Below are 27,898 nucleotides of genomic sequence, written 5' to 3' on the forward strand. Positions count from 1 at the left end.
TCTTTGGAACTTCTTCATGTATTCTATTGATCTTGTACATAATGTAAAGTCTGTATTGGAATTTTGCCACTTGGTTCAGGTCTCATTACTTAGACTTTTCTCCTTAACCATGTAAATGACTATACAACCTTTAAGCTAGCTCCTTTTCTGCCCAAAACTCCTGTATTTATGTCTATTTTAATGGGATTAGCGTTTTGTTTTTTTTTTCTTTCTTTCTTTTGGTTCAGAAAGTTCAGTTCAGTTGATCAGTCATGTCCAACTCTTTGCAACCTCACGGACTGCAACACGTCAGGCTTCCATGTCCATCACCAACTCTCAGAGCTTGCTCAAATTCATGTCTATCGAGTCAGTGATGCCATCCAGCCATCTCATCCTCTGTTGTCCCCTTCTCCTCCTACCTTCTATCTTTCCCAGCATCAGGGTCTTTTCAAATGAGTCAGTTCTTTGCATCAGGTGGCCAAAGTATTCGAGTTTCAGCTTCAGCATCAGTCCTTCCAATGAATATTCAGGACTGATTTCCTTTAGGATGGACTGGTTAGGTCTCTTTGCAGTCCAAGGGACTCCCAAGAGTTCAAAAGCATCAATTCTTCAGCACTTAGCTTTTTTTATAGTCCAACTCTCATATCCATACACAACTAATAGAAAAACTATAGCTTTGACCAGATGGAACTTTGTCAGCAAAGTAATGTCTTTGCTTTTTAATATGCTGTCTAGGTTGATCATAGCATTTCTTCCAAGGAGCAAGCATCATCATCTGCAGTGATTTTGGAGCTGAAAAAAATAAAGTCAGCCACTGTTTCCACTGTTTCCCCATCTGTTTGCTATGAAGTGATGGGACTGGATGCCGTGATCTTAGTTTTTTGAATGTTGAGTTATAAGCTGGCTTTTTCACTCTCCTCTTTCACTTTCATCAAGAGGCTCTTTAGTTCGTCTTCGCTTTCTGCCATGAGGGTGGCATCATCTGCATATCTGAGGTTATTGATATTTCTCCCGGCAATCTTGATTCCAGCTTGTGCTTCTTCCAGCCCAGCGTTTCTCATGATGTACTCTACATATAAGTTAAATAAGCAGCGTGACAATATACAGCCTTGACGTACTCCTTTCCCAATTTAGAACCAGTCTGTTATTCCATGTCTGTTTCTAATTGTTGCTTCTTGACCTGCATACAGATTTCTCAGGAGGCAGGTAAGGTGGTCTGGTAATCCCATTTCTTGAAGAATTTTCCACAGTTTGTTGTGACCTACACAGTCAAAGGCTTTGGCATAATCAATAAAACTGAAGTAGATGTTTTTCTGGTATTCTCTTGCTTTTTTGATGACAACAGATGTTGGCAATTTGATCTCTGGTTCCTCTGCCTTTTCTAAATCTAGCTTGAACATATGGAATTTCATGGTTCATGTAATATTGAAGCCTGAGCATTGCTTTGCTAGCATGTGAGATGAGTACAATTGTGTAGTAGTTTGAACATTCTTTGGCATTGCCTTTCTTGGGGATTGGAATGAAGGACTGACCTTTTCCAGTCCTTTGGCCATTGCTGAGTTTTCCAAATTTGCTGGCATATTGAGTGCAGCACTTTCACAGTAGCAACCTTTAGAATTTGAAATAGCTCAACTGGAATTCCTTCACCTCCACTAGCTTTGTTGGTAATAATGCTTCCTAAGGCCCACTTGACTTTGCATTCCAGAATGTCTGGCTCTGTGTGAGTGATCACACTATCATAGTTATCTGGATCACGAGGATTTTTTTTTTTTTTTACAGTTCTTCTGTGTATTCTTGCCACCTCTTCATAATATCTTCTGCTTCTGTTAGGTTCATATCATTTCTGTCCTTTATTGCACCCATCTCTGCATGAAATGTTCCCTTATTATCTCTAATTTTCTTGAAGAGATCTCTAGTCTTTCTCATTCTGTTGTTTTCCTCTATTTCTTTGCATTGATTACTGAGGAAGGCTTTCTTATCTCTCCTTGCAGTTCTTTGAACTCTGCATTCAAATGGGTATATCTTTCCTTTTCTCCTTTGCCTTTCGCTTCTCTTCTTTTCTCAGCTATATGTAAGGCCTCCTCAGACAACCATTTTGCCTTTTTGCATTTCTTTTTCTTGGGGATGGTCTTGATCACTGCCTCCTGTACAGTGTCCTGAACCTCTGTCCATAGTTCTTCAGGCACTCTATCAGATCTGATCCCTTGAATCTGTCACTTCCACTGTTTAATTGTAAGGGATTTGATTATTGATTATTTAGAAAGGGTGATCATAAATCCTTTTTAAAATGAGCTTCCTCTTTCTACATAGATTGAATTGAAAATTGATTGTCTATTGACTAGAAACATGACTATTAAGTTATTTCCTGTAGAACTTTATTTGGCAACAGCACTTCTGGACTTTAGGTTTAAACAAAATTGTTTAATATCATATATGTTATATTTTAATTAGATTATCAACTAACTCTGTAAATGTGTATGTAATAACAAGAGTTCTAGTTTTTGAATTTAGTGTGCTGGGTGCCTTCGGCAGGATATTTTTGAATACATAAAGTTTGGGCTTCGCAGGTGACGCAGTTGTAAAGAACCTGCCTGGCCAATGCAGGGAGATGCAAGACACATGGGTTTGATCCCTAGGTCAGGAAGATCCACTAGAGGAGGAAATGGCAACCCACTCCAGTGTTCTTGCCTGGAAAATCCCATGGACTGAGGAGCCTGGCAGGCTATATTTAGCCCATGGGCTTGCAAAGAGTTGGACATGACTGAGCATGCACACACACAAGGGTGTACAGAAAGTCAGTGAACCAGACTGAAAATATAAATTTGACATGCTGCATGTTCAATTACTAAAGAGGTACAAGATGAAATCCTTCTTGGAATTTATCATTCACTTTCATTTTTTTTTCCATAGTGGTCTGTCTGCTTAACATCAGAATTCTGTTTTTCTCTTCTAACAGTTTGCCAGCTCCTTTTCTAAATAAATTCTAGGAAATATTATGGTTTAATAACAAGTTCTGGCAAGAAGATAACTGTGAACTTATCCCTCATGTCTTTTTAAAAGTCATTAAGGAGCATAAGTAGGCCAAACTAGAAAAAGTGATGATACTGTGAATAGAAGACTAATAAATCCCCAGATTTCATATATAGGAGTCATGGTTGCTCTGGCTGTGGAACAAGTTCCCAGAATTGGTCAGAAAGCCCATTGTGAAGATAAAGGCAGGACAAAAAAATAAAGAAATAGTATAATGGATCTCTAACCTTACAAGTTTTCTTTATACTATTTAAATGCCAAGCATCAGGAAAAAAGTAAATAATTTATTGCTTAATGTAGACAAAGCTATAGTCTCTCTGAGAACTCTGAAAATTATGTTTCATATATACCTAATTTTTATTTCAAGTGACATTATTATAAAAATCCAAACATAGCTTTGTAGAAATGCAGTAATTTTTCAACCAGACAGTAATGGATTTGAATCCCAGTTTTGCCACTTATTAGCTGTCAGTCCTAGGCAAGTAGAAGTACAAATTCTTGACCTCAGTTTCCTCTTTGTAAAGAAAAGTTGTATATATGTCTTGAAGTGCTATTTTCAGAATTAGAAATAATATATATCAGTGTCCATATCAGACACTTATTTAATAGTGATTGCCTTATCATTATTATTTTTAATGACATAATCTTGTCATTTACCCTATAAACTCTGCTAATAATTAAGTGCTACTGAGTATATAGTAAATTTTATTGTTTATATAGCTATCACTGTAAAAAGTGTAAAGAAAATTTAATGCTGACCAGATATAAAACTTAGATATTTTAATTGTAATTTTCTTTCTTTCAGAATTACTTACTGTCATCTACCTTTCCAGAGTAAATGGCTCTATGTTGGAACAGAAAGAGGAAATACACATATTGTAAATATTGAATCTTTCATTCTTTCTGGATATGTTATCATGTGGAACAAGGCAATTGAACTGTAAGTTTGAACTTGAATACCACTATATTTGGATTAAATATTTTTTAGAGTTATATAGTACATATATATATCAAATTCCAGAGTTATTTGAAACATCAGTAGCTAATTTATGATGAATTTGAGTGAAATGTTCATCTAAAATAATTGAAAACTATAAAGTCTTTTAAAAATAGATATTGAAGTATTAACAGATGCTGATTTTAGCCTTTACAAATATTATAAATAATCAAGGGCTACTATGTATGCAAGCTCTGTGGTAAAATAGTAAGGCTTATTCTAAAAGGTATACATGAAAATCATGTCATTTCTTTATAGTCAGTATAGCCACTTCCAGTGGGAATGGCAAGAGGATTGTTACCACATATAGTTTAATTTAAAATAATCATGGTCAGTTCACGTGTTTTTAAATACTGCTAGCTTATTCTCCAAAAGAATGGCAACCCACTCCAGTACTCTTGCCTGGAAAATCTCATGGTTGGAGGAGCCTGGTAGGCTGCAGCCCATGGGGTCGCGAAGGACACGACTGAGCGACTTCACTTTCACTTTTTCCTTTCATGCATTGGAGAAGGAAATGGCAACCCACTCCAGTGTTCTTGCCTGGAGAATCCCAGGGACGGGGGAGCCTGGTGGGCTGCTGTCTATGGGGTCACACAGAGTCCAACACGACTGATACGACTTAGCAGCAGCACCAGCAGCTTATTCTTTGCTTGCCCCAGTAACATATTTTTCTGGGTTCTAATTGTGATATATACAGCTTTTTGGATACGTGGCTGATGGCTATTACCATTTTCACTTTGGCACTGATATTTACGTTTCTGCACATGTAAAATGTGAAATCCCTCCGATGTGAAACTTTATGGAATTTCAAGCCATCTTTTGTAGTATATATACAAACAATTCTCCTTGTCAGTGTGTTAGTTGGGAAAACTATTTTTCTTTAATAAATATTTATGCTCTGTACATCCAGGTCCTTAATAAGGTACGTTTGACTTGAGGTTGACTCATTCGCTCTCTTACATATACATATTCTAAGTTATATAATTGTTTTTCTCTAAAACTCTGATTAAAACAGCCTGTTTTCATGAAATTTGACTTTGGTTTTCATAATAAATCTACTATTCCGTATTCCCAATATTTCAATGTACATGTATATTGCTTGATAAGAAGGGGATATTAGGAGTTATATTCTTATTACAATTATCCATTTGTATTGTGTCCTAATGAGTCTTTTTTTAAATTAATGGTAACTCTTCCTCATTAGAATAAGAATAGCTTCAGGGCAGAATTCTTTGTTTGTTGCTCATTTTTTTTTTCATGTTTGTCTTATTTTGGTGATTTCCACAGAGCGGCTACTAAATAACTAATGACATTAGTGAAAATTAGTATGATAAATAGATACACAGTGCTGTTGACTTAAAGCTTTCATTTATAATTATGATTGGTATGAGATTTTTGTTCATATATATTTTAATATTTTATGTATATATTTTTAAAAACATTTGTCCTATAGACAGTTACGTGTTTCTCAAAAAGTATTTATTTTTTCAGCTATTTGGGAAAGGCTTTCCCCCCTATAATCTTAAGTCTATAAAAGCATTACACAATGCTCAGCTTAATACTTGTTTTCATAATGTTTTGGAATACTGATAGACACAAGTAAACCCGAGAGATAGAGGTTTTATACAAATTTACTATTAGTTACAAATAGTAATAGATTTGTGTTCAGTCCAATGCTGTTAAAGTAATTAAGAAGTATTTTTTTGTAAACAGATCAAATATTTCACCATTCTTACAGTGTTATTTCTATATTCATTTACTTAACAAATCCTTTTCATCATTCAGATTAATACTACCTGAACTATGACTTATACCCATATGTATTTACATAGTCTATATACTTTATATTTTCTGAACTAATGAAAATTTTAAAATGTATGTTATAAAGGAGGATAAAACTAGGAGAAATTAAAGAAATAAAATAAGGCATTTTTATTTTTCATAATATCTTATACGTGTGATTCTGAATAGAATCTCCCATTTATATAAATATAGTGTTTTATGAAGTTGTATGTACCTCTGAAAATAACCTTGAAATATCCTCAAGAAATTATTAGTAGCCACCTTATCTCCTTTTTATTGCTTTATTTAGATCAGGTTTCCAAAAGTGTGTTCCATGGTAATATAGTCCCACTGAGATAGATATAATTTTAAATCCCAACTTCCAACTTCCCGAACAGTCAGTCTTTTAATTGCTGTCTACCTCTTGAGATACATTAGGAAATGCAAACCACTTAGTAATATGTGTTGAGAGTTTGGGACAGTAATAAAATATGTATTTAATTAAGAAGAGTCATTTTATAATTAGAACTTTACACAAATTTTAACAGGACATTTTAAGTGTGAGAAATGCAGAATTATCTTTAAGATGTGAGATTTTCTATTTTAAGTTCTTGAAATACTTTTCATTCAGTGTTTTGTCTTTTTAGCTTGTTTGTGTTTTCAGTGAAGTCTCCCAATTGTAGGCAGTTCTCATAATTATAAATTGTTCGTGTTCCCATAGTGTATATGTTAGTTATTTGGAAACTGGAGGCCATTTTTGTGATGTCTGTAGAAACAATAATGTCTATGGAAAATAGTCTTTATAATGTCTTTATAAAATAGTAGTATAACAAAGTGACATTAAAAAATTTAATTGGAAAATATATTCCAGGTTATAGCAAAGAGATAGGTGTTTCTGCAGAGCAGTCCCAGCTTAAAAAAAAAGAGGAGGGGGGGACCTATTTTTTCTACATGTGATTAAAAATTTGAACATGAAGTTTAGAACTAAATAATAAATATAAGGCTTACAGTCTTCAAATATATTTTCTGAGCACTATGATACGCTAGCTCCTGCTGCTGTTGCTGCTGCTAAGTCGCTTCAGTCATGTCCGACTCTGTGCGACCCCATAGATGGCGGCAGCCCACTAGGTTGCCCCGTCCCTGGGATTCTCCAGGCAAGAACACTGGAGTGGGTTGCCATTTCCTTCTCCAATGCATGCAAGTGAAAAGTGAAAGTGAAGTCGCACAACTAGAAACCAGTATAAACTAGGAAGACATAATTTCTCTCTTCTTGGAGATTCCAGTGTAATAAAGGTGAGATTAAGTAAAAAGGCAATTACACTATATTGGAAATATAATGTTGCAATTTTGTAAGAAGGATGCCTAATATAGATGTGAGGTCTCAGAGAAGTATCTGTGAAGGAAGTTACCATCCATGAGATCTGAAGGATGAGTCTCAGATGAGTGGAGAATCAGCTGGGGGAGAGGGTTTCCAAGGGAGGAAACAGAAATGTTAAAGGATAGGGTGTGAGAGAGGTTTTGTTCCATGAAGAGAAATTTTAAGGATTTTTGTTAGTTGGGAATGGCTAGGAGAAAGGATGGCAAGAGATAAAGCTGAGAAGATAGTAAAGATACATAGTATGAAAGTCTTATAAGCCAATTTGAGCATTTAGACTTCATCTAAGGTCAGGAGCTAGGTTTTGAAGGGTTTTAAGAGAAAAATTCACTTGACCAAACTTGCACTTAAAAAGTCTACTCTGAATGCAGGCATGGAGAAATCACTGAAAAGAGAAAAGACTGTGTTCTTGGCAAAAATTATGGAGCATTTAGGAGTGAAGATAAGCTGACACATTAAAGAAATAGTTAGAAGACAGAAGAGGCAATACTTGGGTCTTGTGGGAAGATGTAAGAATAATAGAGAATTGAGTGAGTATTTGGCTTAACTATGTAGACAAAGGTGTCATTTAGTGAAAGAAAGCAGGAGATTAAGTAGGTTGGGAGTAAAATAATGAGCTCAATTTTAGGTAGGTTGAGTTGTGTGTATTTTTAAGTTATTCAAATGGAATTGGTATGGGAGAATGGAAGGATGTGGGGTATATGGAATATATCAGAATATTTTATATGTATATTCTGAACCTAATAACATCAGAATTTACATAGACATTGGAACTATGAGAATATATGAGATTGTACATGGAGATTGTATATAAATGAAGTAGCAAACTTGTAGACAATGAACCAGTTTTGACTCATGGGTATGTTTTGTTTGCCCATCAAAATATTTAAGTATATTCTGAATTATTAGTTTCCAGTATTTAAGAACTAGTAGAATAGAGATGAAAAATTGAATTTCCAGCTTTTCATGAAAACAATTCCTAATGAAACAATCCCAGTCTAGTATTCGTGCATGACAGTCAGTAATCAACTGAAACTAACAACTTCCCTTTTGTAGGTGGGTAGTGTGTTATCATTCCCATATGGGCTTCCCTGGTGGCTCAGGAGGTTAAGAATCTGCCTGCAATGCAGGAGACTCAGGTTCGATCCCTGGGTCGGGAAGATCCCCTGGAGAAGGGCATGGCAACCCATTCCAGTATTCTTATATGGAGGATCCCATGGACGGAGGATCCTGGTGGGCTGCAGCCTGTGGGATCTCAAAGAGTTGGATGTGACTGAACGACTAACACATTCACATTCAATGTGCTATCCAGTTTGGCACAGTTCTTATTCAGCCTATTGAACTCATTTACAATACCTACCTGGCTCCTGTGGTCTCTTGAATTCATGATCATATATAATATGGGAATACATTTCAGTCTAGAATAGAATACAAAGGAATACCAGTATTTAAGATATGGGAAGAGAAAGTCCACAAAAGAAACTATCATGAAGCCATTGTGATGAATGGGAGGAAGAGAAATAAATAGGGATTTTAGAATTACTGGGCATTGTTTAGATGACTGTCCCATGAATTTAAGTTCATTGATAATTCTATCTAAAACAATTTTTATGAGATTTACAGAATCCATACTACACAACTGCTTTTTAAAGTAGTTTCTAATGGCCATAATTTTTGCAAAGAATGCTTGGTAGTTTTTGAAAATTCAATGTTGGTGAGAAAAGTCAGAAAAAAATACATCAAAATGTTAATAGTCATGTAGAGAAATGAGAGTTTTCCTTTTAACTTCTGTTATCTTCTAACTTTCAGGGTTCTTTTATTTTTTACAATTAAAAAAAAAATCTCTTCTATAGCCTGAAAAAGTTATTACAAATAACTTTAACTCTAGATTTTTTTCTAAACTTAAGTGTTTTGTAGAGTCTGATAAGTTAGTCTTGCATATGGTCTAACTTGCATATGGTCAGATTTGCAGTGTTGATTTGCATATCATGTCTCTAAGAAGTTCTGTAAAAGAAAAACAAAATATTGAACTTTAAATCAGACTTTCCCAAACTTTTTTTGATATAGAACACTCTTTATGTGAAACACCTTATATATTCACTAGTTTATCATGGAGTACACTTTGGTACTTGTTGTTCCAATCAAACACAAGAGACATAGGAATTTTGGTTTATTGGATATTATTAGTTACCAAAAGATAATTGAAGGACATTGTCTTTTATCAGAGGCCTTTATACTGTAATAAAGCAGTGCACTTATATGTAAATGATATATTACATATAAATATAGGAGAACTGCAAAAAACTATATAAACTTTTCATGAAGCCGTTTCTTCCTGAACATATCCTAGAATGCAAGTAGTAACTCTAGTATCGAATTATTCCAATGATTTATAACAAACTTAATACATACTATTTATTAAGTACTATGTTTTGGTATTACGTTAAGTGTTGTATGTGTATTCTAATCCTCACTGTTATTCAGTAGGTCCACTGCTATCATCTCCATTTTTAAGTGAAAAAATTTAGAACAAAACCACTGATAAGATATATAATAAATATGTATTTATTAATAATTCTTTGAGTTACTCTAGGGAGTTGTATCTGGGGAACCTGGAGTTACATAATTTGTCACTTCTGTCTGACTCCAAAGGATTTCTAAAATTTAAATTTTCTTGTTTTGTGCAGAATGTTTGATGGTTTTCACCTGTGCCTAAGAAATAAATTATAACTATGTCAAGTATACTTATAATAGGGTTAATCTAGCACAATTAGTTCATTGAAGACAGGATGTGGAAAAATGAGCAATCATCTATGTCATATCAGTTCATGTCATATTTAATTCACAATAATCATACTCAGTGGTGGTATCTGTTAAGGTAGGAAACATTCAAAACATGCCAAATATTGGAATAGGATAAATTTAAAGTCAGATTAGCAGAGCAAAGATCCTTTTAACAGTATGCTCTTAGGCTGTTATTGATTATCCTAGTTAACCAGATAAATGAGACATAACCAGTGAAGTAGGTTTCCCCAATTTCTCAGATTTTTGTAAGATAGCTATCATTTGCAAGAGTCTATTTGTAGATCAAAGGAGCCCCTGTACTACCCTGTAGAAGCAAAATCAGAAATTTCTTGTCAAAGGAAATTTTAAATTTGATATGTACTTTGCAGTTTAGTTGAAACAGGTTTACAGCATTACCCTTGTGGTTATATAAGTCCTTTTGTCTGTATAAGTACAACTTCATTCTTAAATTTTAAGAGAAGCAGATCTAGCAACACACAGATAAGCATATAAGATAATGAAGAATGCCATTGTTTTGTGGATCAATGTTCTTAAACCAGATTTTTAAAAATAGTCCTACTTTAATAGAGTTAGTAGGGAAAAGAAAAATAGTCTTAAAGAAAAACAACCAAGAGCTCAAATTAGTTTATGCTAAGCTCCAGAATATTGGGAGTATATTTCACTGTAATCTTAATTCCTTTATTTCAGTCTCTAATGGTAAAGTGTTTTAATGTCTTTTTAAAGTGACTCTCTTGAATTGATTTAACAGATCCACAAAGACTCATCCAGGTCCAGTTGTGCATTTAAGTGATAGTCCAAGAGATGAAGGGAAAGTGAGTATTACAATACCATTATTCTTGAATTTATTTTTCTTATTCTTGAATAAAGGTGTTTCTTACTGTTATTTTATATGTAACATCTAGTACAATGCATTCAGTGTAATCTAAAATTAAAACATGTTGAATGAATGAATGAGCAAATGAATGAATGTATTATTTACACTAATAATGGTTCCAAATTGAATTATTAGTTTCCCCTAGAGTTAAGTTGATATTTAATTATAAAATTTTGAGAAAGGCATATAACACATGTGCTGTGTTGTGCTAAGTCACTTCAGTCATGTCCAACTCTTTGCAACCCCGTGGACCGTAGCCTAGCAGGCTTCTGTGTCTCTGGGATTCTCCAGGCAAGAATACTGGAGTGGGTTGCCATTCCTCCCCCAGAGGATCTTCCTGACCTCAGGATTGAACCCGGGTCTCTTATGTCTCCTGTACTGGCAGGTGGGTTCTTTACTACTAGTGGCAGAATTTTGAGGAAGGCATATAACATATTGAACAATTTTAATTATCAAGTATTTTATGCTTAAAGTTAAAAATATTATCAATATCATTAATCATTGGCCCATGATATTCAGTAATGGTAAAGATAAACAGCAATATTAAGTAATCATAAATTAGCCAATCTTAATTTTATAAATAGATAATAATGTAGAAAATGTTCTCAGATTGCAGAAATAATATTTAATAATTTCCATTATTCATAATTTTCTTTTAATGATTTGACCCTTGGGTCAGGAAGATCCCATGGAGGGAAGACATGGCAACACAACAGTATTCTTGCCTGGAGAATCCCATGGACAGAGAAGCCTGGCAGGCTACAGTCCATAGGGTTGTAAAGACTCAAACACAACTGAGCAACTGAGCATGCATACTTTAATGATGAGAAACAAAGTTGATAAAAGCTCTAAAGTGTCACTTTCATTATCAATATTGTCTCTTCAAATGTATATATTTTTGCTAAGTACTAAATAAAACACACAAATAAATTATATAGATTTGGTTCTTTATTTTTAAATAATAGAAACTGGATTAGCCTAATAAATACTGAGCCTGAAAGACAAGTCCCCTGATAGTAAGAGAAAGTACATTGAATTTCTTCAAATTGATTTATAAATAGTGTAATTCCAATCAAGTGTCATTCAGATTTACTTTTTAAATTTAAATTCGGTTGATTTACATTATTAGTTTCATGTATAAAATATAATGATTAAATATGTTTACAGATTATATTCCACTAAAAGTTATTAAAAGATAATGGCTCTAATTCCCTATGTTATACAATATATCCCTTGTTGCTTATCTATTTTATAGATATTAGTTTTTATCTCTTAATCCTGTACTCCTAATTTACCCCTCCCCCTTCCATCTCCATTCTGGTAATCACTAGTTTATTTTTTGTTTCTGTGAATCTATTTCTGTTTTGCTGTATATACTTATTTGTATTATTTTTAGATTGCAAATTTAAGTGACATGTAGTATTTGTGTTTGAATAATTTTACTAAGCATAATGTTCTCTAAGTCCATCTGTGTTGCTGCAGTTGGTAGAGTTTTGTTTCTTTCTATGCTGAATTATATTTCATTGTATATATATGTGTGTATATATAACTGCCAAGTTCTTTTTATGTGTTCATCTATTCGTGGACATTTGGGTTGCTTCCATATCTTGGCTATCATAAATGGTGGCGGTTTAGTAACTAAGTTGTGTCCAACTCTTTCGACCCCATGGAGTGTAGTCTGCCAGAGACTCTCCAGGCAAGAATACTGGAGTGGGTTGCTATATCCTTCTCCAGGGGATCCTCCTGACCCAGGAATCGAACCCAGGTCTCCTGTACTGCTTGGATTGCTTCCATATTTTGGCTATCATAAATAGCACTGTTCTAAAGATTGGGGTGCATGTATTCTTTGAATTATGTGTTCATTTTCTTAATATATATACCCAGGAGTGGAACTGCTGGATTATATGGTATTTCTGATTTTAGTTTCTTGAGAAACTTTCATGCTTCTTTCCATAGTGGCAGGACTAATATACATTCTGACCAACATGTACAAGGGTTCCCTTTTCTCCACATCCCCTCCAATATTTGTTATCTGTGGACTTTTTGATGACAGTGGTTTTGATTTGCATTTCTCTAGTAATCAGCATGGAGAAGGCGATGGCACCCTACTCCAGTACTCTTGCTGGAAAATCCCATGGATGGAGGAGCCTGCTAGGCTGCAGTCCATGGGGTCGCTAAGAGTCAGACATGACTGAGCGACTTCATTTTCACTTTCCACTTTCATGCATTGGAGAAGGAAATGGCAACCCACTCCAGTGTTCTTGCCTAGAGAATCCCAGGGACGGGGGAGCCTGGTGGGCTGCCATCTATGGGGTCGCACAGAGTCGGACACAACTGAAGCAACTTAGCAGCAGCAGTAATTAGCAGTGTTAAGCATCTTTTCATGTCCCTGTTTGCTGTCTGTATGTCTTCTTTGGAAAAAGGTCTATTTAGGTCTTTTACCCATTTTTAAATTGGGTTGTTTGTTTTTTTAAAATATTGAGTTGTATGAGTTGTTTATGTATTTTGAGTATCAATTTCTTAGTCATATCATTTGCAAATATTTTTTCCCATTTTGTTGGTTGTCTGTTTGTCAATGGTTTCCTTTGCTGTGTGAAAGCTTTTAAGTTTAATTTGGCCCCATTTGTTTATTTTTGCTTTGTTTCTTTTGCCTTAGGATACAGTTTTTTAAAAAATAAATATTGCTACAATTTATGTCAAGTGTTCTTCCTATTTTTTTCTAGGAGTTTTATAGTTTCAGGACTTACATTATATCTTTCATCCATTTTGAGTTTATTTTTGTATATGGTATGAGGAAATCTTCTATTCTCACTGTTTTACATGTAGCTCTCCAGTTTTCCCAGAACCACTTATTGAAGAGACTGCCTTTTCACCATTTTATATTTTTGCCTCCTTTGTTGTATATCAATTGACCGTAGATGCAAGGGTTTATTTCTGGAATCTCTATTCTGTTTTATTGTTGTATATGTCTTGTTTTGTGCCTGTGCCATGCTTTTATCATTATTATAGCCTTGTAGTATAGTCTGAAGTCTGGGAGCATGTTACCTCCAGCTTTGTTTTATCCTTTCAAGATTGTTTTGGCAATTTAGCATCTTTTGTGATTCCATATGAATTTTAGGATATTTGTTCTAGTTATGTAAAAAAAAAATCTCATGAATATTTTGATAGAAACTGCATTAAATCTGTAGATTGCTTTGAATGTATAGACATTTTAATTGGACGGTTTCATAGAAGAATTCTGACAGACATATAAAGAAGGACTTATACTTATCATTCCCAAACTCTTCCAAAAAAAATAATTTGAAGATGACAGCACACTCCAAATATCATTCTACTAGTCTGGTGCTACCCTGATACCAAAACCAGACAAATACATTACAAAAAAAGAAAATTACAGGTCAGTATCTTTGATGAATATAGATGTAAAATTCTCAGCAAAGCTTTAGGAAACAGAATCCAAAAATATGTTAAAAAGATCATACACTATGATCAAGTAAGATTTTTCCCAGGAGTGCAAGGATGGTTTGACATTGCAAATCAATCAGTGTGATACACAACAGTAACAAAAGGAAGAATAAAAAATCACACTCAATTCAATAGACACAGAAAAAGAATTTGACAAAATTCAACATCCTTTGATGATACAAGCCCTTACTAAAGTAGGTATGGAGAATTTACTTATTTTAAAAAATTTACAAGCTGATTTTTAAATTCATAATAAAAATGAAATGTTTAAGAATAGCCAAAATGTTTTTTTGTTTTTTTTTAATGAATAACATTGTGATATTGGTACAGGGCAATACAAGAAAGCCAATGGATCTAAAGAGATATTCCAGAAACGATTCAGGTATTTGGGAGAATTTTGTGTATTTTAGAGAAGATATTTCAGGGTATGATAAACTATTAAATAACTGGCTTTGGTCAGTTGGTATTCAGTTTGAAAAAAATCTTAAGACCTTATCAAGTGATGGAACAGGAATTGAAAAATGAGCATCTAGACATAGCAATCATGATTATGCCCATACATACCAGTATGGGCAACTTGTTGTCAACATTTAAAATATGTTGATAGAAAATCCATTTCAGATATTTATCCTATTTATAGGACCAACAGGCAAAATATTGAAAATAGCCTAAAGGTCTATTAATAAAAAATTGAATAAATGAATGATACTATATACATACTGAGGAATGCTATTCTGATAAGGAAGATTCTTCAAGCCATATTTTTTAAACAAAAGATGTAGAACAGTAAGGTTAGCATAAAATCACTTGAATAATGAATTTATGTTTTTACTTACATATTTAAATATTCAAGGGAAAAAGCCCCAAAGAAGATGTACAAATCTGGGAAGGATACTAGTGATTGGCATTGAGGAAAATGGTCAAAAATACTCACATTTTACTTGTGTTGTTCAAATTTTTATTAAAAACTATAATGTGTGTTAGTTGGGTAATTAGAAATTAAAAGGAATGCAAAATAAATTAATGCTAGAGGCAGAAGACTGTGTTTGTATTGTGATCCACTGCTTATTATCATATAACCTTGAATAAATCTCTTGATTTCCTGTAGTTTAGTTTTTCCATCAATAGCCTTTGTCACATACAAATTCTTGATTTGAATGTATTCAGTCTTATCAGTTTTCCATTTGACTCCTGCATTTTGTTTGTTACCTGCTAGATATTTCCCTTCCTAAGGGAAAATGCAGTTTTATTTTTTCTATCAGTTTTAAGGCTTTCTGTTTCATAATTTGATTTTAATCTATATGTAACTTATTTTATGGTGGTTTGTTATAAGGGTATGCTTTCATTTTTATATACAGATTATTTATTTATTGAATAGTCAATTCGGTTTACACTGATTTATAAGGACATCTCACTTATATATCAAGTTCTTTCTTTTGAGTGGGTCTTTGGGCTTTTTTCTCTGTTGCATTGATACATTTATCTATTATTCTACTGATGGCACACTTTATTAGTTATAATATCTTTACTAAATATCTTGATATTTGGTAGCCCCTCTTCATTCTCATTTTCTCATCTTGTTTTCTTTTATGACCATTTATTCTACTGTATGAGTTTTAGGATTAGCATATCAAACTCTATGTAAATCCTTGTTGGGACTCTGAAACATGGACATATTGATGAATTTAGAGAATATGTACATCATTAAGACATGAGTGTTTTATCTTTTCATCTTATAAACAAGATATATTTACTTTGGCTTTCTTTTATGTCTTTCTGTATAGCTTTACAACTTTTTCACAAAAAAGTCACACATATCTTTTGTTAGCTTAATTTTAAGTCCCTTATAGACTTTATTGCTCCTATGAATTAATTTTCTTAAAATCTGTTTCATAATTAATTGTTAGTGTATATGTGTTAATCACTCAGTTGTATCCGACTCTTTGCAACCCCATAGACTATAGCCCACCAAGCTCCTTTGTCCATGGAATTCTCCAGGCAAGAATATTGGAGTGGGTAGCCATTCCCTTCTCCAGGGGATCTTCCCAGCCCAGAGATCAAACCCAGGTCTCCTGCATTGCAGGCAGATTCTTTGCTCTCTGAGCCACCAGGGAAGCCCATATAAAATACTATTCATTTTTGTTATTTTGTGTCCAACTACATCACCGAATGTTTGCTTTTAGTAACTGTCTTTAAATTATTTGAAATATTCTGTGCATAAAAGGATAGCAATTATAGACAAATTTTATGTCTTTCATATTTTGGTGTAAATTATTTTGGTGTAAATTTGTATTTTGGTGAAAAATTAATCAATAGTCAATTTTTGAAAGAAATGAAAAATTTTATTCAAGCCAAGTTGAAGAATATAACCTGGGGGGGTGGTCCTAAGATGGTGGAGAAATAGGATGGGGAGACCACTTTCTCCCCCACAAATTCATTGAATGAACATTTGAACGCTGACCAAATTCCACAAAACAACTTCTGAATGCTGGCAGAGGACATCAGGCACCCAGAAAGGCAGCCCATTGTCTTCAAAAGGAGATGGAGAAGTCTTGAGTCTACTGTAAGAATAAGACTGAAACCAGAGGCAGGAGACTTAAGTACAAATCCTGAGAACACCAGAAAACTCCTGACTCCAGGGAACATTAATCGATAGGAGCTCATCAAAAGCCTCCATACCTACACTGAAACCAAGCACCACCCAAGGGCCGACAAGTTCCAGAGCAAGACATACCACGCAAATTCTCCAGCAACACAGGAACATAGCCCTGAGCTTCAATATACAGGCTGCCCAAAGTCACACCAAACCCACTGACATCTCAGAACTCACTACTGGACGCTTCATTGCACTCCAGAGAGAAGAAATCCAGCTCCACCCACCAGAACACTGACACAAGCTTCCCTAACCAGGAAACCTTGACAAGCCACCCATCCAAGCCCACCCACAGTGAGGAACCTCCACAATAAAGAGGAACCACAAACTGCCAGAATATGGAAAGGGCACCCCAAACACAGCAATACAAATAAGATGAAAAGGCAGAGAAATACTCAGCAGGTAAAGGAACAGGATAAATGCCCACCAAACCAAACCAAAGAGGAAGAGATAGAGAATCTACCTGATAAAGAATTCCGTATAATGGTAGTGAAAATGATCCAAAATCTTGAAAACAAAACGGATAAATAGCCTGGAGACAAGGATTGAGAAGATGCAAGAAAGGTTTAACAAGGACCTAGAAGAAATAAAAAACAGTCAATATATAATGAATAATGCAGTAAAGGAGATAAAAAACACTCTGGAGGGAACCAACAGTAGAATAATGGAGGCAGAAGATAGGATACGTGAGGCAGAAGATAGAATGGTAGAAATAAATGAAGCAGAGAGGAAAAAAGAATTTAAAGAAATGAGGACAATCTCAGAGACCTCTGGGACAATGTTAAACACCCCAACTTTCGAATCATAGGAGTCCCAGAAGAAGACAAAAAGAAAGACCATGAGAAAATACTTGAGGAGGTAATAGTTGAAAACTTCCCTAAAATGGGGAAGGAAATAGTCACCCAAGTCCAAGAAACCCAGAGAGTCCCAGACAGGATAAACCCAAGGCAAAACACCCAACTGCTAAGTCACTTCAGTCGTGTCCGACTCTGTGCGACCCCATAGACGGCAGCCCGCCACGCTCCCCTGTCCCTGAGATTCTCCAGGCAAGAACACTGGAGTGGGTTGCCATTTCCTTCTCCAATGCATGAAAGTGAAAAGTGAAAGGGAAGTCGCTCAGTCGTGCCCGACTCTTAGCGACCCCATGGACTGCAGCCTACCAGGGTTCTCCATCCATGGGATTCTCCAGGCAAGAGTACTGGAGTGGGGTGCCATTGCCTTCTCTGAAAACACCCAAAGACACATATTAATCAAATTAACAAACATCAAACACAGAGAACAAATATTAAAAGCAGCAAGGGAAAAACAACAAATAACACACAAGGGAATTTCCATAAGGATAACAGCTGATCTTTCAATAGAAACTCTTCAGGCCAGGAGGGAATGGCAGGACATACTTAAAGTGAAAAAAGTGAAAAACCTACAGCCCAGATTACTGTTCCCAGCAAGGATCTCACTCAAATATGAAGGAGAAATCAAAAGCTTTACAGACAAGCAAAAGCTGAGAGAATTCAGCACCACCAAACCAGCTCTCCAACAAATGCTAAAGGATCTTCTCTAGACAGGAAACACAACAAGGGTGTATAAACTCGAACCCAAAACAACAAAGTAAATGGCAATGGGACCATACTTATCAATAATTACCTAAAATGTAAATGGGCTGAATGCCCCAACTAAAAGACAAAGACTGGCTGAATGGATACAAAAACAAGATCCCTATATATGTTGTCTACAAGAGACCCACCTCAAAACAGGGGACACATACAGACTGAAAGTGAAGGGCTGGAAAAAGATATTCCATGCAAATAGAGACCAAAAGAAAGCAGGAGTAGCAATACTCATATCAGATAAAATAAAGACTTTAAAATAAAGGCTGTGAAGAGAGACAAAGAAGAACATTACATAATGATCAAAGGATCAATCCAAGAAGAAGATATAACAATTATAAATATATATGCACCCAACATAGGAGCACCGCAATATGTAAGACAAATGCTAACAAGTATGAAAGGGGAAATTAACAATAACACAATAATAGTGGGAGACTTTATACCACACTCACACCTATGGATAAATCAACTAAACAGGAAATTAACAAGGAAACACAAACTTTAAATGATACAATAGACCAGTTAGACCTAATTGATATCTATAAGACATTTCACCCCAAAACAATGAATTTCACCTTTTTCTCAAGTGCACATGGAACCTTCTTCAGGATAGATCACATCCTGGGCGATAAATCTAGCCTTAGTAAATTAAAAAAAAATTGAAATCATTCCAAGCATCTTTTCTGACCATAATGCAGTAAGATTAGATGTCAATTACAGGAGAAAAACTTAAAAATTCCAACATATGGAGGCTGAACAACACACTGCTGAATAACCAACAAATCACAGAAGAAATCAAAAAAGAAATCAAAATTTGCATAGAAATGAATGAAAATGAAAACAACCCAAAACCTATGGGACACTGTAAAAGAAGCGCTAAGGGGAAGGTTCATAGCAATACAGGCTTACCTCAAGAAACAAGAAAAAAGTCAAATAAATAACCTAACTCTGCACCTAAAGCAATAAGGAGTTCATGATCCGAGCCACAGTCAGCTCCTGGTCCTGTTTTTGCTGACTGTATACAGCTTCTTCATCTTTGGCTGCAAAGAATATAATCAATCTTATTTCAGTGTCGACCATCTGGTGATGTCCACGTGTAGAGTTTTCTCTTGTGTTGTTGGAAGAGGATGTTTGCTGTGACCAGTGCGGTCTCTTGGCAGAACTCTATTAGCCTTTGCCCTGCTTCATTCTGTACTCCAAGGCCAAATTTGCCTGTTACTCCAGGTGTTTCTTGACTTCCTACTTTTGCATTCCAGTCCCCTATAATGAACAGGACATCTTTTTGGGATGTTAGTTCTAGAAGGTGTGGTAGGTCTTCATAGAACCATTCAGCTTCTTCTGCATTAGTGGTCGGGGCATAGACTTGGATTGTCTTGATATTGAAAGGTTTGCCTTGGAAACAAACAGAGATCATTCTGTTGGTTTTGAGATCACACCAAAGAACTGAATTTCGGACTCTCTTGTTGACTATGATGGCTACTCCATTTCTTCTAAGGGATTCTTGCCCACAGTAGAAGATATAATGGTAATCTGAGTTAAATTTGCCCATTCCGGTCCATTTTAATTTGCTGATTCCTAAAGTGTTGATGTTCTCTTGCCATCTCCTATTTGACCACTTCCAATTTACCTTGATTCATGGACCTAACATTCCAGGTTCCTATGCAATATTGCTCTTTACAGCATCAGACTTTACTTCCATTACCAGTCACATCCACAACTGGGTGTTGTTTTTGCTTTGGCTCCATCTCTTCATTCTTTCTGGACTTATTTCTCCACTGATCTCTAGTAGCATGCACCTACTGACCTGGGGAGTTCATCTTTCAGTGTCCTACCTTATTGCCTTTTCATACTGTTCAAAATATATAAGAAGTAGAGTTGAAGTATATAATAAGTGTAATTAAAGTATGGTTGACTTAGAATAATAATTAGTTTCAGCTGTACAACATAATGATTTGATACTTTTATAGATTATGCACCATATAAAGTTATTATGATATTATTGCTTACATTGCTTGTGCTATACCTCTTAATACTCTTCACTTATTTTGCTACCTTCCCCCAGTGGCAACCACTAGTTTTGTTCTCTGTACTGTGAATCTTTTTCTGTTTTGTTATATATTTGTTTTACTATTTTTAGATTCCACATATATAAGAAACATATACTATTTATCTTTCTTAATCTGACTTGTTTCACTTAGTATACTGCTCTCCACGTTCGTTCATGCTATCACAATTGGCATGATTTCATTCTTTTTTGTGGTTGAGAAATATTCCTCTGTGTGTGTGTGTACCACATCTTTATCCATTCATGTGCTGATGGACACTTAGGTTGCTTCATATCTTAACTATTGTAAGTGATGCCGCAGTGAACATTGGGGATGTGTATATCTTTTTAAATCAGTGTTTTAATTTTCTTTAGGTAAATACCCGGGATTGGAGTTGCTGGATCATACAATAACTCAATTTTTAATTTTTGAGGAACCTCCGTACTGCTTTCCATAGTGGCTGCATCAATATATGTTCTCCCGACAGTGCACAAGAGTTCCCTTTTCTGCACATCCTTACAAATGCTTGTTAATTATTTGTGGTCTTTTTGATCACAGCCATTCTGACAGATGTGAGGTGATATCATTGTGGTTGGTAATTACTAATGTTGAGCTTCTTTCCATGTGCCTCTTTTATGTCTGTATGTCTTCTTTGGAAAAATACCGTTTTTAAAATCAGATAGTTTGTTTTTTGGTACTGAATTGTATGAGTTCTTATATATTTTGGATGTTTGTTTCATCGTTTGCAAATATTTTCTCCCATTTCATAGTTTTTTCTTTTTATTGATGCTTTCCTTCTCTGAGCAAAAGATTTTTTAGTTTGATGTAGTGTCATTTGCTTATTTTTGCTTTTTTGTCCTTGTCTGAGGAGACAGATCCAAAAAGTATTACTGATACTGATTTCAAAGAGCATATTGCCTGTTTTCTTCTATGAGTTTTTCTATTTCAGGTTTAAGTGTTTTGTCCATAGAGTTTATTTTTTTATAAGTTATGAGAAAATGGTCTAGTTTCATTCTTTTACATAACTTATATAAAGAAACTGTCTTCTTCCCATTTTATATTCTTGCCTCCTTTGTCGTTGATTAATTGACCATATGTGCATGGGTTTATATCTAGGGTTTCTGTTCTGTTTGATAGATCTACTTGTCTGTTTCTGTGCAGCATCATACTGTTTTGATTACTTTAGCTTTATAGTATTTTTTAAATCAGGGCATGTAATACCTCCAGCTTTGTTCTTTCTCAAGATGGCTTTGATTATTCAGGGTCTTTTGTGGTTCTATTCAAATTTTAGGGTTATTTGTTCTAGTTCTGTGAAAAATGCTGTGGGTATTTTGATAGAAACTGCATTGAATCTGTAGATTGGTTTGGGTAGTATAGACTTTTTAACACTATAAATTCTTCCAGTCCATGAGCATAGAATATCTTAATGTTTATTTATGTTATCTTCAATGTATTTCATCAGTGCCATATAGTTTTCAGAGTGTAGGTCTTTCACCTCCTTGGTTAAGTATATTCCTAAGTATTTTATACTTTTTGATGAAGCTTTAAATGGGATTGTATTCTTGCTTTCTCTTTCTGATAGTCATTTTTAATGTATAGACATGCTGATATATATATATATATATATATATATATATATATATTCATTTTTCTGCATCTTTACTGAATTCTTATTAGCTCTAATAGTTTTGAGTGGAGTCATTAGAGTTTTTTATATGAAGCATCATGTCATCTGCAAATAGTGACAGTTTTACTTCTTCCTTCTAATTTGGATGCCTTTATTTATTTTTCTTATCTGATTCCTAATCTGAAGTGGTTAGGACTTCCAATTTTATATTAAATAAGAATGACATTCTTTTCCTGTTCTTGATCTTAGAGAAAAAGTATTTGCCATGTACTTTTCACCATTTACTATAATGTTTACCTGTGGTTTTGTCACATATGGCCTTTATTATGTTGAGATATATTCCCTCTATACCCACTGATGAAACTATTTATCATGAGTGATTGTTGAATTTTGTCAAATGCCTTTTCTGCACCTTTTGTAATGATCATGTGATTTTATTCTTCTCTTAGTTAATGTGGTGTATCACAGTGATTGATTTTCAGATACTGAACCAAATTTGCACTCTTGGGAGAAATCCCATTTGATCATGGCATAAGATTCTTTTTATATGCCGTTGAATTTTGTTTTCTAATATTTTGTCGAGGATCTTTGCATCTGTATTTTTCAGATTTATTGGCCTGTGATTGGACAGGGAGGCCTGGCATGCTGCGATTCATGGGGTCGCAAAGAGTTGGACACAACTGAGCGACTGAACTGAACTGAATTTCCTTTTTTGTAATGTCTTTGGGTTTGATATCAGTGTAATCCTGGATTCAAATAATGAGTTTGGAAGTGTTCCTTTCTCTTTAATTTTTTGGAAGAGTTTGAAAGGGATAAGTGTCAATTCATCCTTAAATGTTTGGTAGAATTCCAGTGTGAAGCTATGTGATCCTGGACTTTGTTAGGAGTTTTTTGTTTTTGTTTTTTTTTTTTAATTTAATTGCAGATTCAGTTTCATTACTGGTAATTGGTCTTTTCATATTTTCTACATTTTCTTGGGATATTTTACATTTCTTGCAGTTTGTGCATTTCTTCTAGATTGTCCAAGTTGTCGTATAAATGTTTGTAGTATTCTTCAGTTATTGCCTTTCTGTGATATCTTTCAAAACTTCTTGTTCATTTTTATTGTATTTATTTGGGCCCTCTTTTTCTCTTGATAAATCTGGCTAAAAGTTTATCAATTTTCTTTATCTTTAAAAAGTTAACCTCTTAGTTTCATTGATTTCCTCCCCCCCCCCACCCCCCACCATTTTTGTGTCTCTGTTTCATATATTTCCTGTCCTTGGCTCTCTCCTTTTCTTTGTTATTTCCTTCCTTCTAATTGTTGGGCTTTGTTTTATTTTTGTAAGTCTCTTAGATTTCTAGTTTTTTTTTTTTTTTTTTATATACTTTGGTTTGTTTCTTGAGGTAGGCTTGTAATCTATAAACTTCTCAACTGTATTTGTGGCATCCCATAGATTTTGAGAAGTTGTGTTTCTATTTTCATTCATCTCATCTTTAAATTTCCTCTTTGATTTGTTTATTGACCCATTGATTTTCTAGCAACCTATTGTTTGGTCTTCAAGTGTTTGCGTCTTTTCCACCTTTCCTCCTATAATTGGTATCTAGTTTCATACCCTTATGGTCAGAAAAGATACTTGATGTGATTCTACTCTCCTTAAATTTATTGAGATTAGTTTTGTGGCCTACTGTGTGATATGTCCTGGTGAATATTCCATGTGCTCTTGAAAAGTGCATATTCTGTAGTTTCTGGATGGAATGCTTAGTAAATGTCTATTGAGTTCAACTGTCAAAGTATCATTGAAGGCCAGTGTTTTCTTTTTGATTTTCTGTCTGGGTGATTTATTCATTGTTGTAAGTTGGGTATTAAAATCCCCTACTAATACTTGTTATGGTAATTTCTGCTTTTATTATGTCTAATAAAAATATTATGTCTTTTATTATGTCTGTTATTGTTTGGCTTATATATTTAGTTGCTCCTGTTAGGTACATGTATATATTTATTAATATTATTTCCTCTTTTTGGGTTGAGCCCCTTAACATTATGTGATGCCCTTCTTTTCCTTTTGTTATAGTCTTTGTTTTAAAGTCTATTTTGCTGATATGAGTTGTATTACCCTACTTTCTTTTCATTCTGTTTGAATGGAACATCTTTTTCCATCCTTTCACTTTCAGTCTGTGTGTGTCTTTAGCTCTGAACTGAGTCTCTTATAGACAGCATATATATGAGTATTTATTTATTTATTTTTATCTGTTTAGCTACCCTGTGTCTTTTTGTTGGGGCATTGAGTTTACTTACACTTAAAGTGATTATTGATAGGCATGTGCTTTTTGCCATTTTGTTATATGTTTTCTGGTTGTTTTTGTTGTTGTTCAGTCCATAAGTCATGTCCAACTCTTTGTGACCCCATGAATTGTAGCATGCCAGGCTCCTCTATCCTTCACTATCTCCAAGAGTTTGCTCAGATTCACGTCCATTGAGTTGGTGATGATATCTAACCATCTCATCCTCCTCTGTCCCCGTCTTCTTTTGCTTTCCATCTTCCCAGCATCAGGGTCTTTTCCATTGAGTTGACTCTTTGCATCAGGTGGCCACAATATTCGAGCTTCAGCTTCAGCCTCAGTCCTTCCAGTGAATGTTCAGGGTTGACTTCCTTTGGATTGACTGGTTGGATCTCCTTGCAGTCCAAGGGACACTTAAGAGTCTTCTCCAGCACCACATTTCACAAGTCTCAAATGTGATCAGTCTTATTTATGGTTCAACTCTCGCATCCATACATGACTACTGGAAAAACCATAGCTTTGACTATGCGGAACTTTGTTAGCTAAGTTATGTCTCTGCTTTTTAATATGCTGTCTACTCCAGTACTCTTGCCTGGAAAATCCCATAGACGGAGGAGCCTGGTAGGCTGCAGTCCATGGGGTCGCTAAGAGTCGGACACAACTGAGCAGCTTTACTTTCACTTTTCACGTTTCACTTTCATGCATTGGAGAAGGAAACGGCAACCCACTCCAGTGTTCTTGCCTGGAGAATCCCAGGGACAGGGGAGCCTAGTGGGCTACTGTTTATGGGGTCACACAGACCCGGACATGACTGAAGCGACTTAGCAGCAGCAGCAGGCTTGTCATCACTTTCCTTCCAAAGAGCAGATATCTTTTAATTTCATGGCTGCAGTTGCTATTCACAGTGATTTTGGAGCCCCAGAAAATAAAATCTATTGCTTTTTCCCCTTTTGCTTGCTGTGAAGTGGTGGGAGCAGATGCCATGATCTTAGTTTTTTGAATGTTGAGTTTTTAAGCCAGCCTTTTCACTCTCCTCTTTTACCCTCATCAAGAGGTGCCTTAGTTCCTCTTTGTTTTCTGCCATTAGAGTGGTATCACCTGCATATCTGAGATTGGTGATATTTCTCCTGGCTACCTTGATTCTAGCTTACGTTTCATTCAGGCCAGAATTTTGTGTGATGTACTGTGCATATAATTTAAATAAGCAGAGTGACAATATACAGCCTTGACATACTCCTTTCCTAATTTTGAACCAGTCTTTTGTTCCTTGTTCGGTTCTAACTGTTACTTCTTGGCCTGCATACAGGTTTCTTGGCAGGTAAGGTGGTCTGGTATTCCCATTTCTTAAAGAAATCCACAGTTTGTTGTGATCCACACAGTCAAAGGCTTTAGCATAGTTAATGAAGCAGAAGTAGATGTTTTTCTGGAATTCTATTCCTTTTTCTGTGATCCAGTGAATGTTGGCAATTCGATCTCTGCTTCCTCTGCTTTTTCTAAATCCAGCTTGTACATCTGGAAGTTCTCGGTTGGTGTACTGTTGAAGTCTACTTGAAGAATTTTGAGCATTACTTTGCTAGAATTTGAAATGAGTGCAATTGTGTGGTTGTTTGAACATTCAGTGTCATATTATAGGAAAAATCATCAGCACAGCAAGTAATATTTAGCTGAGTGACTGAGTCTTGAGTATGATCATCCAATCATTTTCTGTTCTCAAATGCTTTTCTTTTGAAATGAAGTATGTATATTTTGTTAATTGTCTTATTTATTGATTTACAAGTCAATATCAACTATGTTTAATAACATGAATCTCTAGAATATCTTTGTGAACTACTGAGAGTTCATCAGTCACCAATTTGAAACACTGACTTAAGTCAGAGATAAAATTGGATTTGATAGAAATAACTTGAAGCCAAATTTGTGGCCACATTTTACAAGTGCATAGGCCTGAATGGCATATACACTGTTTATTCAGTTATCACCTTTATTTCATGTTCATTTTCTCTTCTATTTTTCTGTTATTCTGGTTTTCCCATTTATTTTTATGTTGTGTCATACATACTTATGTTTCTCTGGTGGCTCAGATTGTAAAGAATCTGCCTGCAATGCAGGAAACATGGGTTCAATCCCTTGGTTGGGAAGATCCCCTGGAGGAATGTCTGGCAACCCACTCCAGTATTCGTGCCTGGAAAATTGCCACGGACAGAAGAGCCTGGCAGGCTACAGTCCATGGGGTCACAGAGTTGGACACGACTGAGTGGCTAAGCACAGCACATATATACTTACACGTTGTCTCATTTCATTGGTATATATTTATATTGAATAGAGTTCTTTTGCCAGTATTTTTCAATGTTGAAAATAATCAGGTTTGTCTACAAGCAATAAATGCTGGAGAGGGTGTGGAGAAAAGGGAACTCTCTTACACTGTTGGTAGGAATGCAAACTACTACAGCCACTATGGAGAACAGTGTGGAGATTCCTTAAAAAACTGGAAATAGAACTGCCTTATGATCCAGCAATCCCACTGCTGGGCATACACACTGAGGAAACCAGAATTGAAAGAGACACGTGCACCCCAATGTTCATTGCAGCACTGTTTATAATAGCCAGGACATGGAAGCAACCTAGATGCCCATCAGCAGATGAATGGATAAGAAAGCTGTGGTACATATACACAATGGAGTATTACTCAGCCATTAAAAAGAATACATTTGAATCAGTTCTAATGAGATGGATGAAACTGGAACCTATTATACAGAGTGAAGTAAGCCAGAAAGAGAAACACCAATACAGTATACTAACGCATATATATGGAATTTAGAAAGATGGTAACAATAACCCTGTGTACGAGACAGTAAAAGAGACACTGATGTATAGATCAGTCTTATGGACTCTGTGGGAGAGGGAGAGGGTGGGGCGATTTGGGAGAATGGCATTGAAACATGTATAATATCATGTATGAAACGAGTCGCCAGTCCAGGTTCGATGCACGATACTGGATGCTTGGGGCTGGTGCACTGGGACGACCCATAGGGAGGGTATGGGGAGGGAGGAGGGAGGAGGGTTCAGGATGAGGAACACAGGTATACCTGTGGAGGATTCATTTCGATATTTGGCAAAATTAATACAATATTGTAAAGTTTAAAAATAAAATAAAATTAAAAAAAGAAAATAATCAGGTTTGGAAAGATTGGTATTTTAAATAAAGTTGGATTATGTAGTATGATTTTACTTTATTAACGTTAATCTTTATTTGGAACAAGCTAAAATTAATGTTAGAATTACAAAAATGATTGTTCTAATGTTTTCCAGTTGCTAATAGGTTATGAAAATGGTACTGTAGTTTTCTGGGACTTGAAATCCAAGAGAGCAGAACTGAGAGTTTACTATGATGAGG

At 35.1% G+C, this 27,898-nt stretch overlaps 1 long non-coding RNA gene across 1 annotated transcript; it reads left to right on the forward strand.

Annotated features, from left to right (window-relative positions):
• Window positions 1-3,819: 3,819 nt before the first annotated feature.
• Window positions 3,820-27,898, forward strand: LOC113888566. The gene is made up of 3 exons (XR_003510011.1): window positions 3,820-3,949; window positions 10,717-10,780; window positions 27,814-27,898. It is a non-coding gene; the product is annotated as an uncharacterized LOC113888566 (long non-coding RNA).

This window comes from Bos indicus x Bos taurus, unplaced genomic scaffold (assembly GCF_003369695.1).
Source record: "Bos indicus x Bos taurus breed Angus x Brahman F1 hybrid unplaced genomic scaffold, Bos_hybrid_MaternalHap_v2.0 tig00000084_arrow_arrow_obj, whole genome shotgun sequence".
Classification (NCBI taxonomy): Eukaryota; Metazoa; Chordata; class Mammalia; order Artiodactyla; family Bovidae; genus Bos; species Bos indicus x Bos taurus.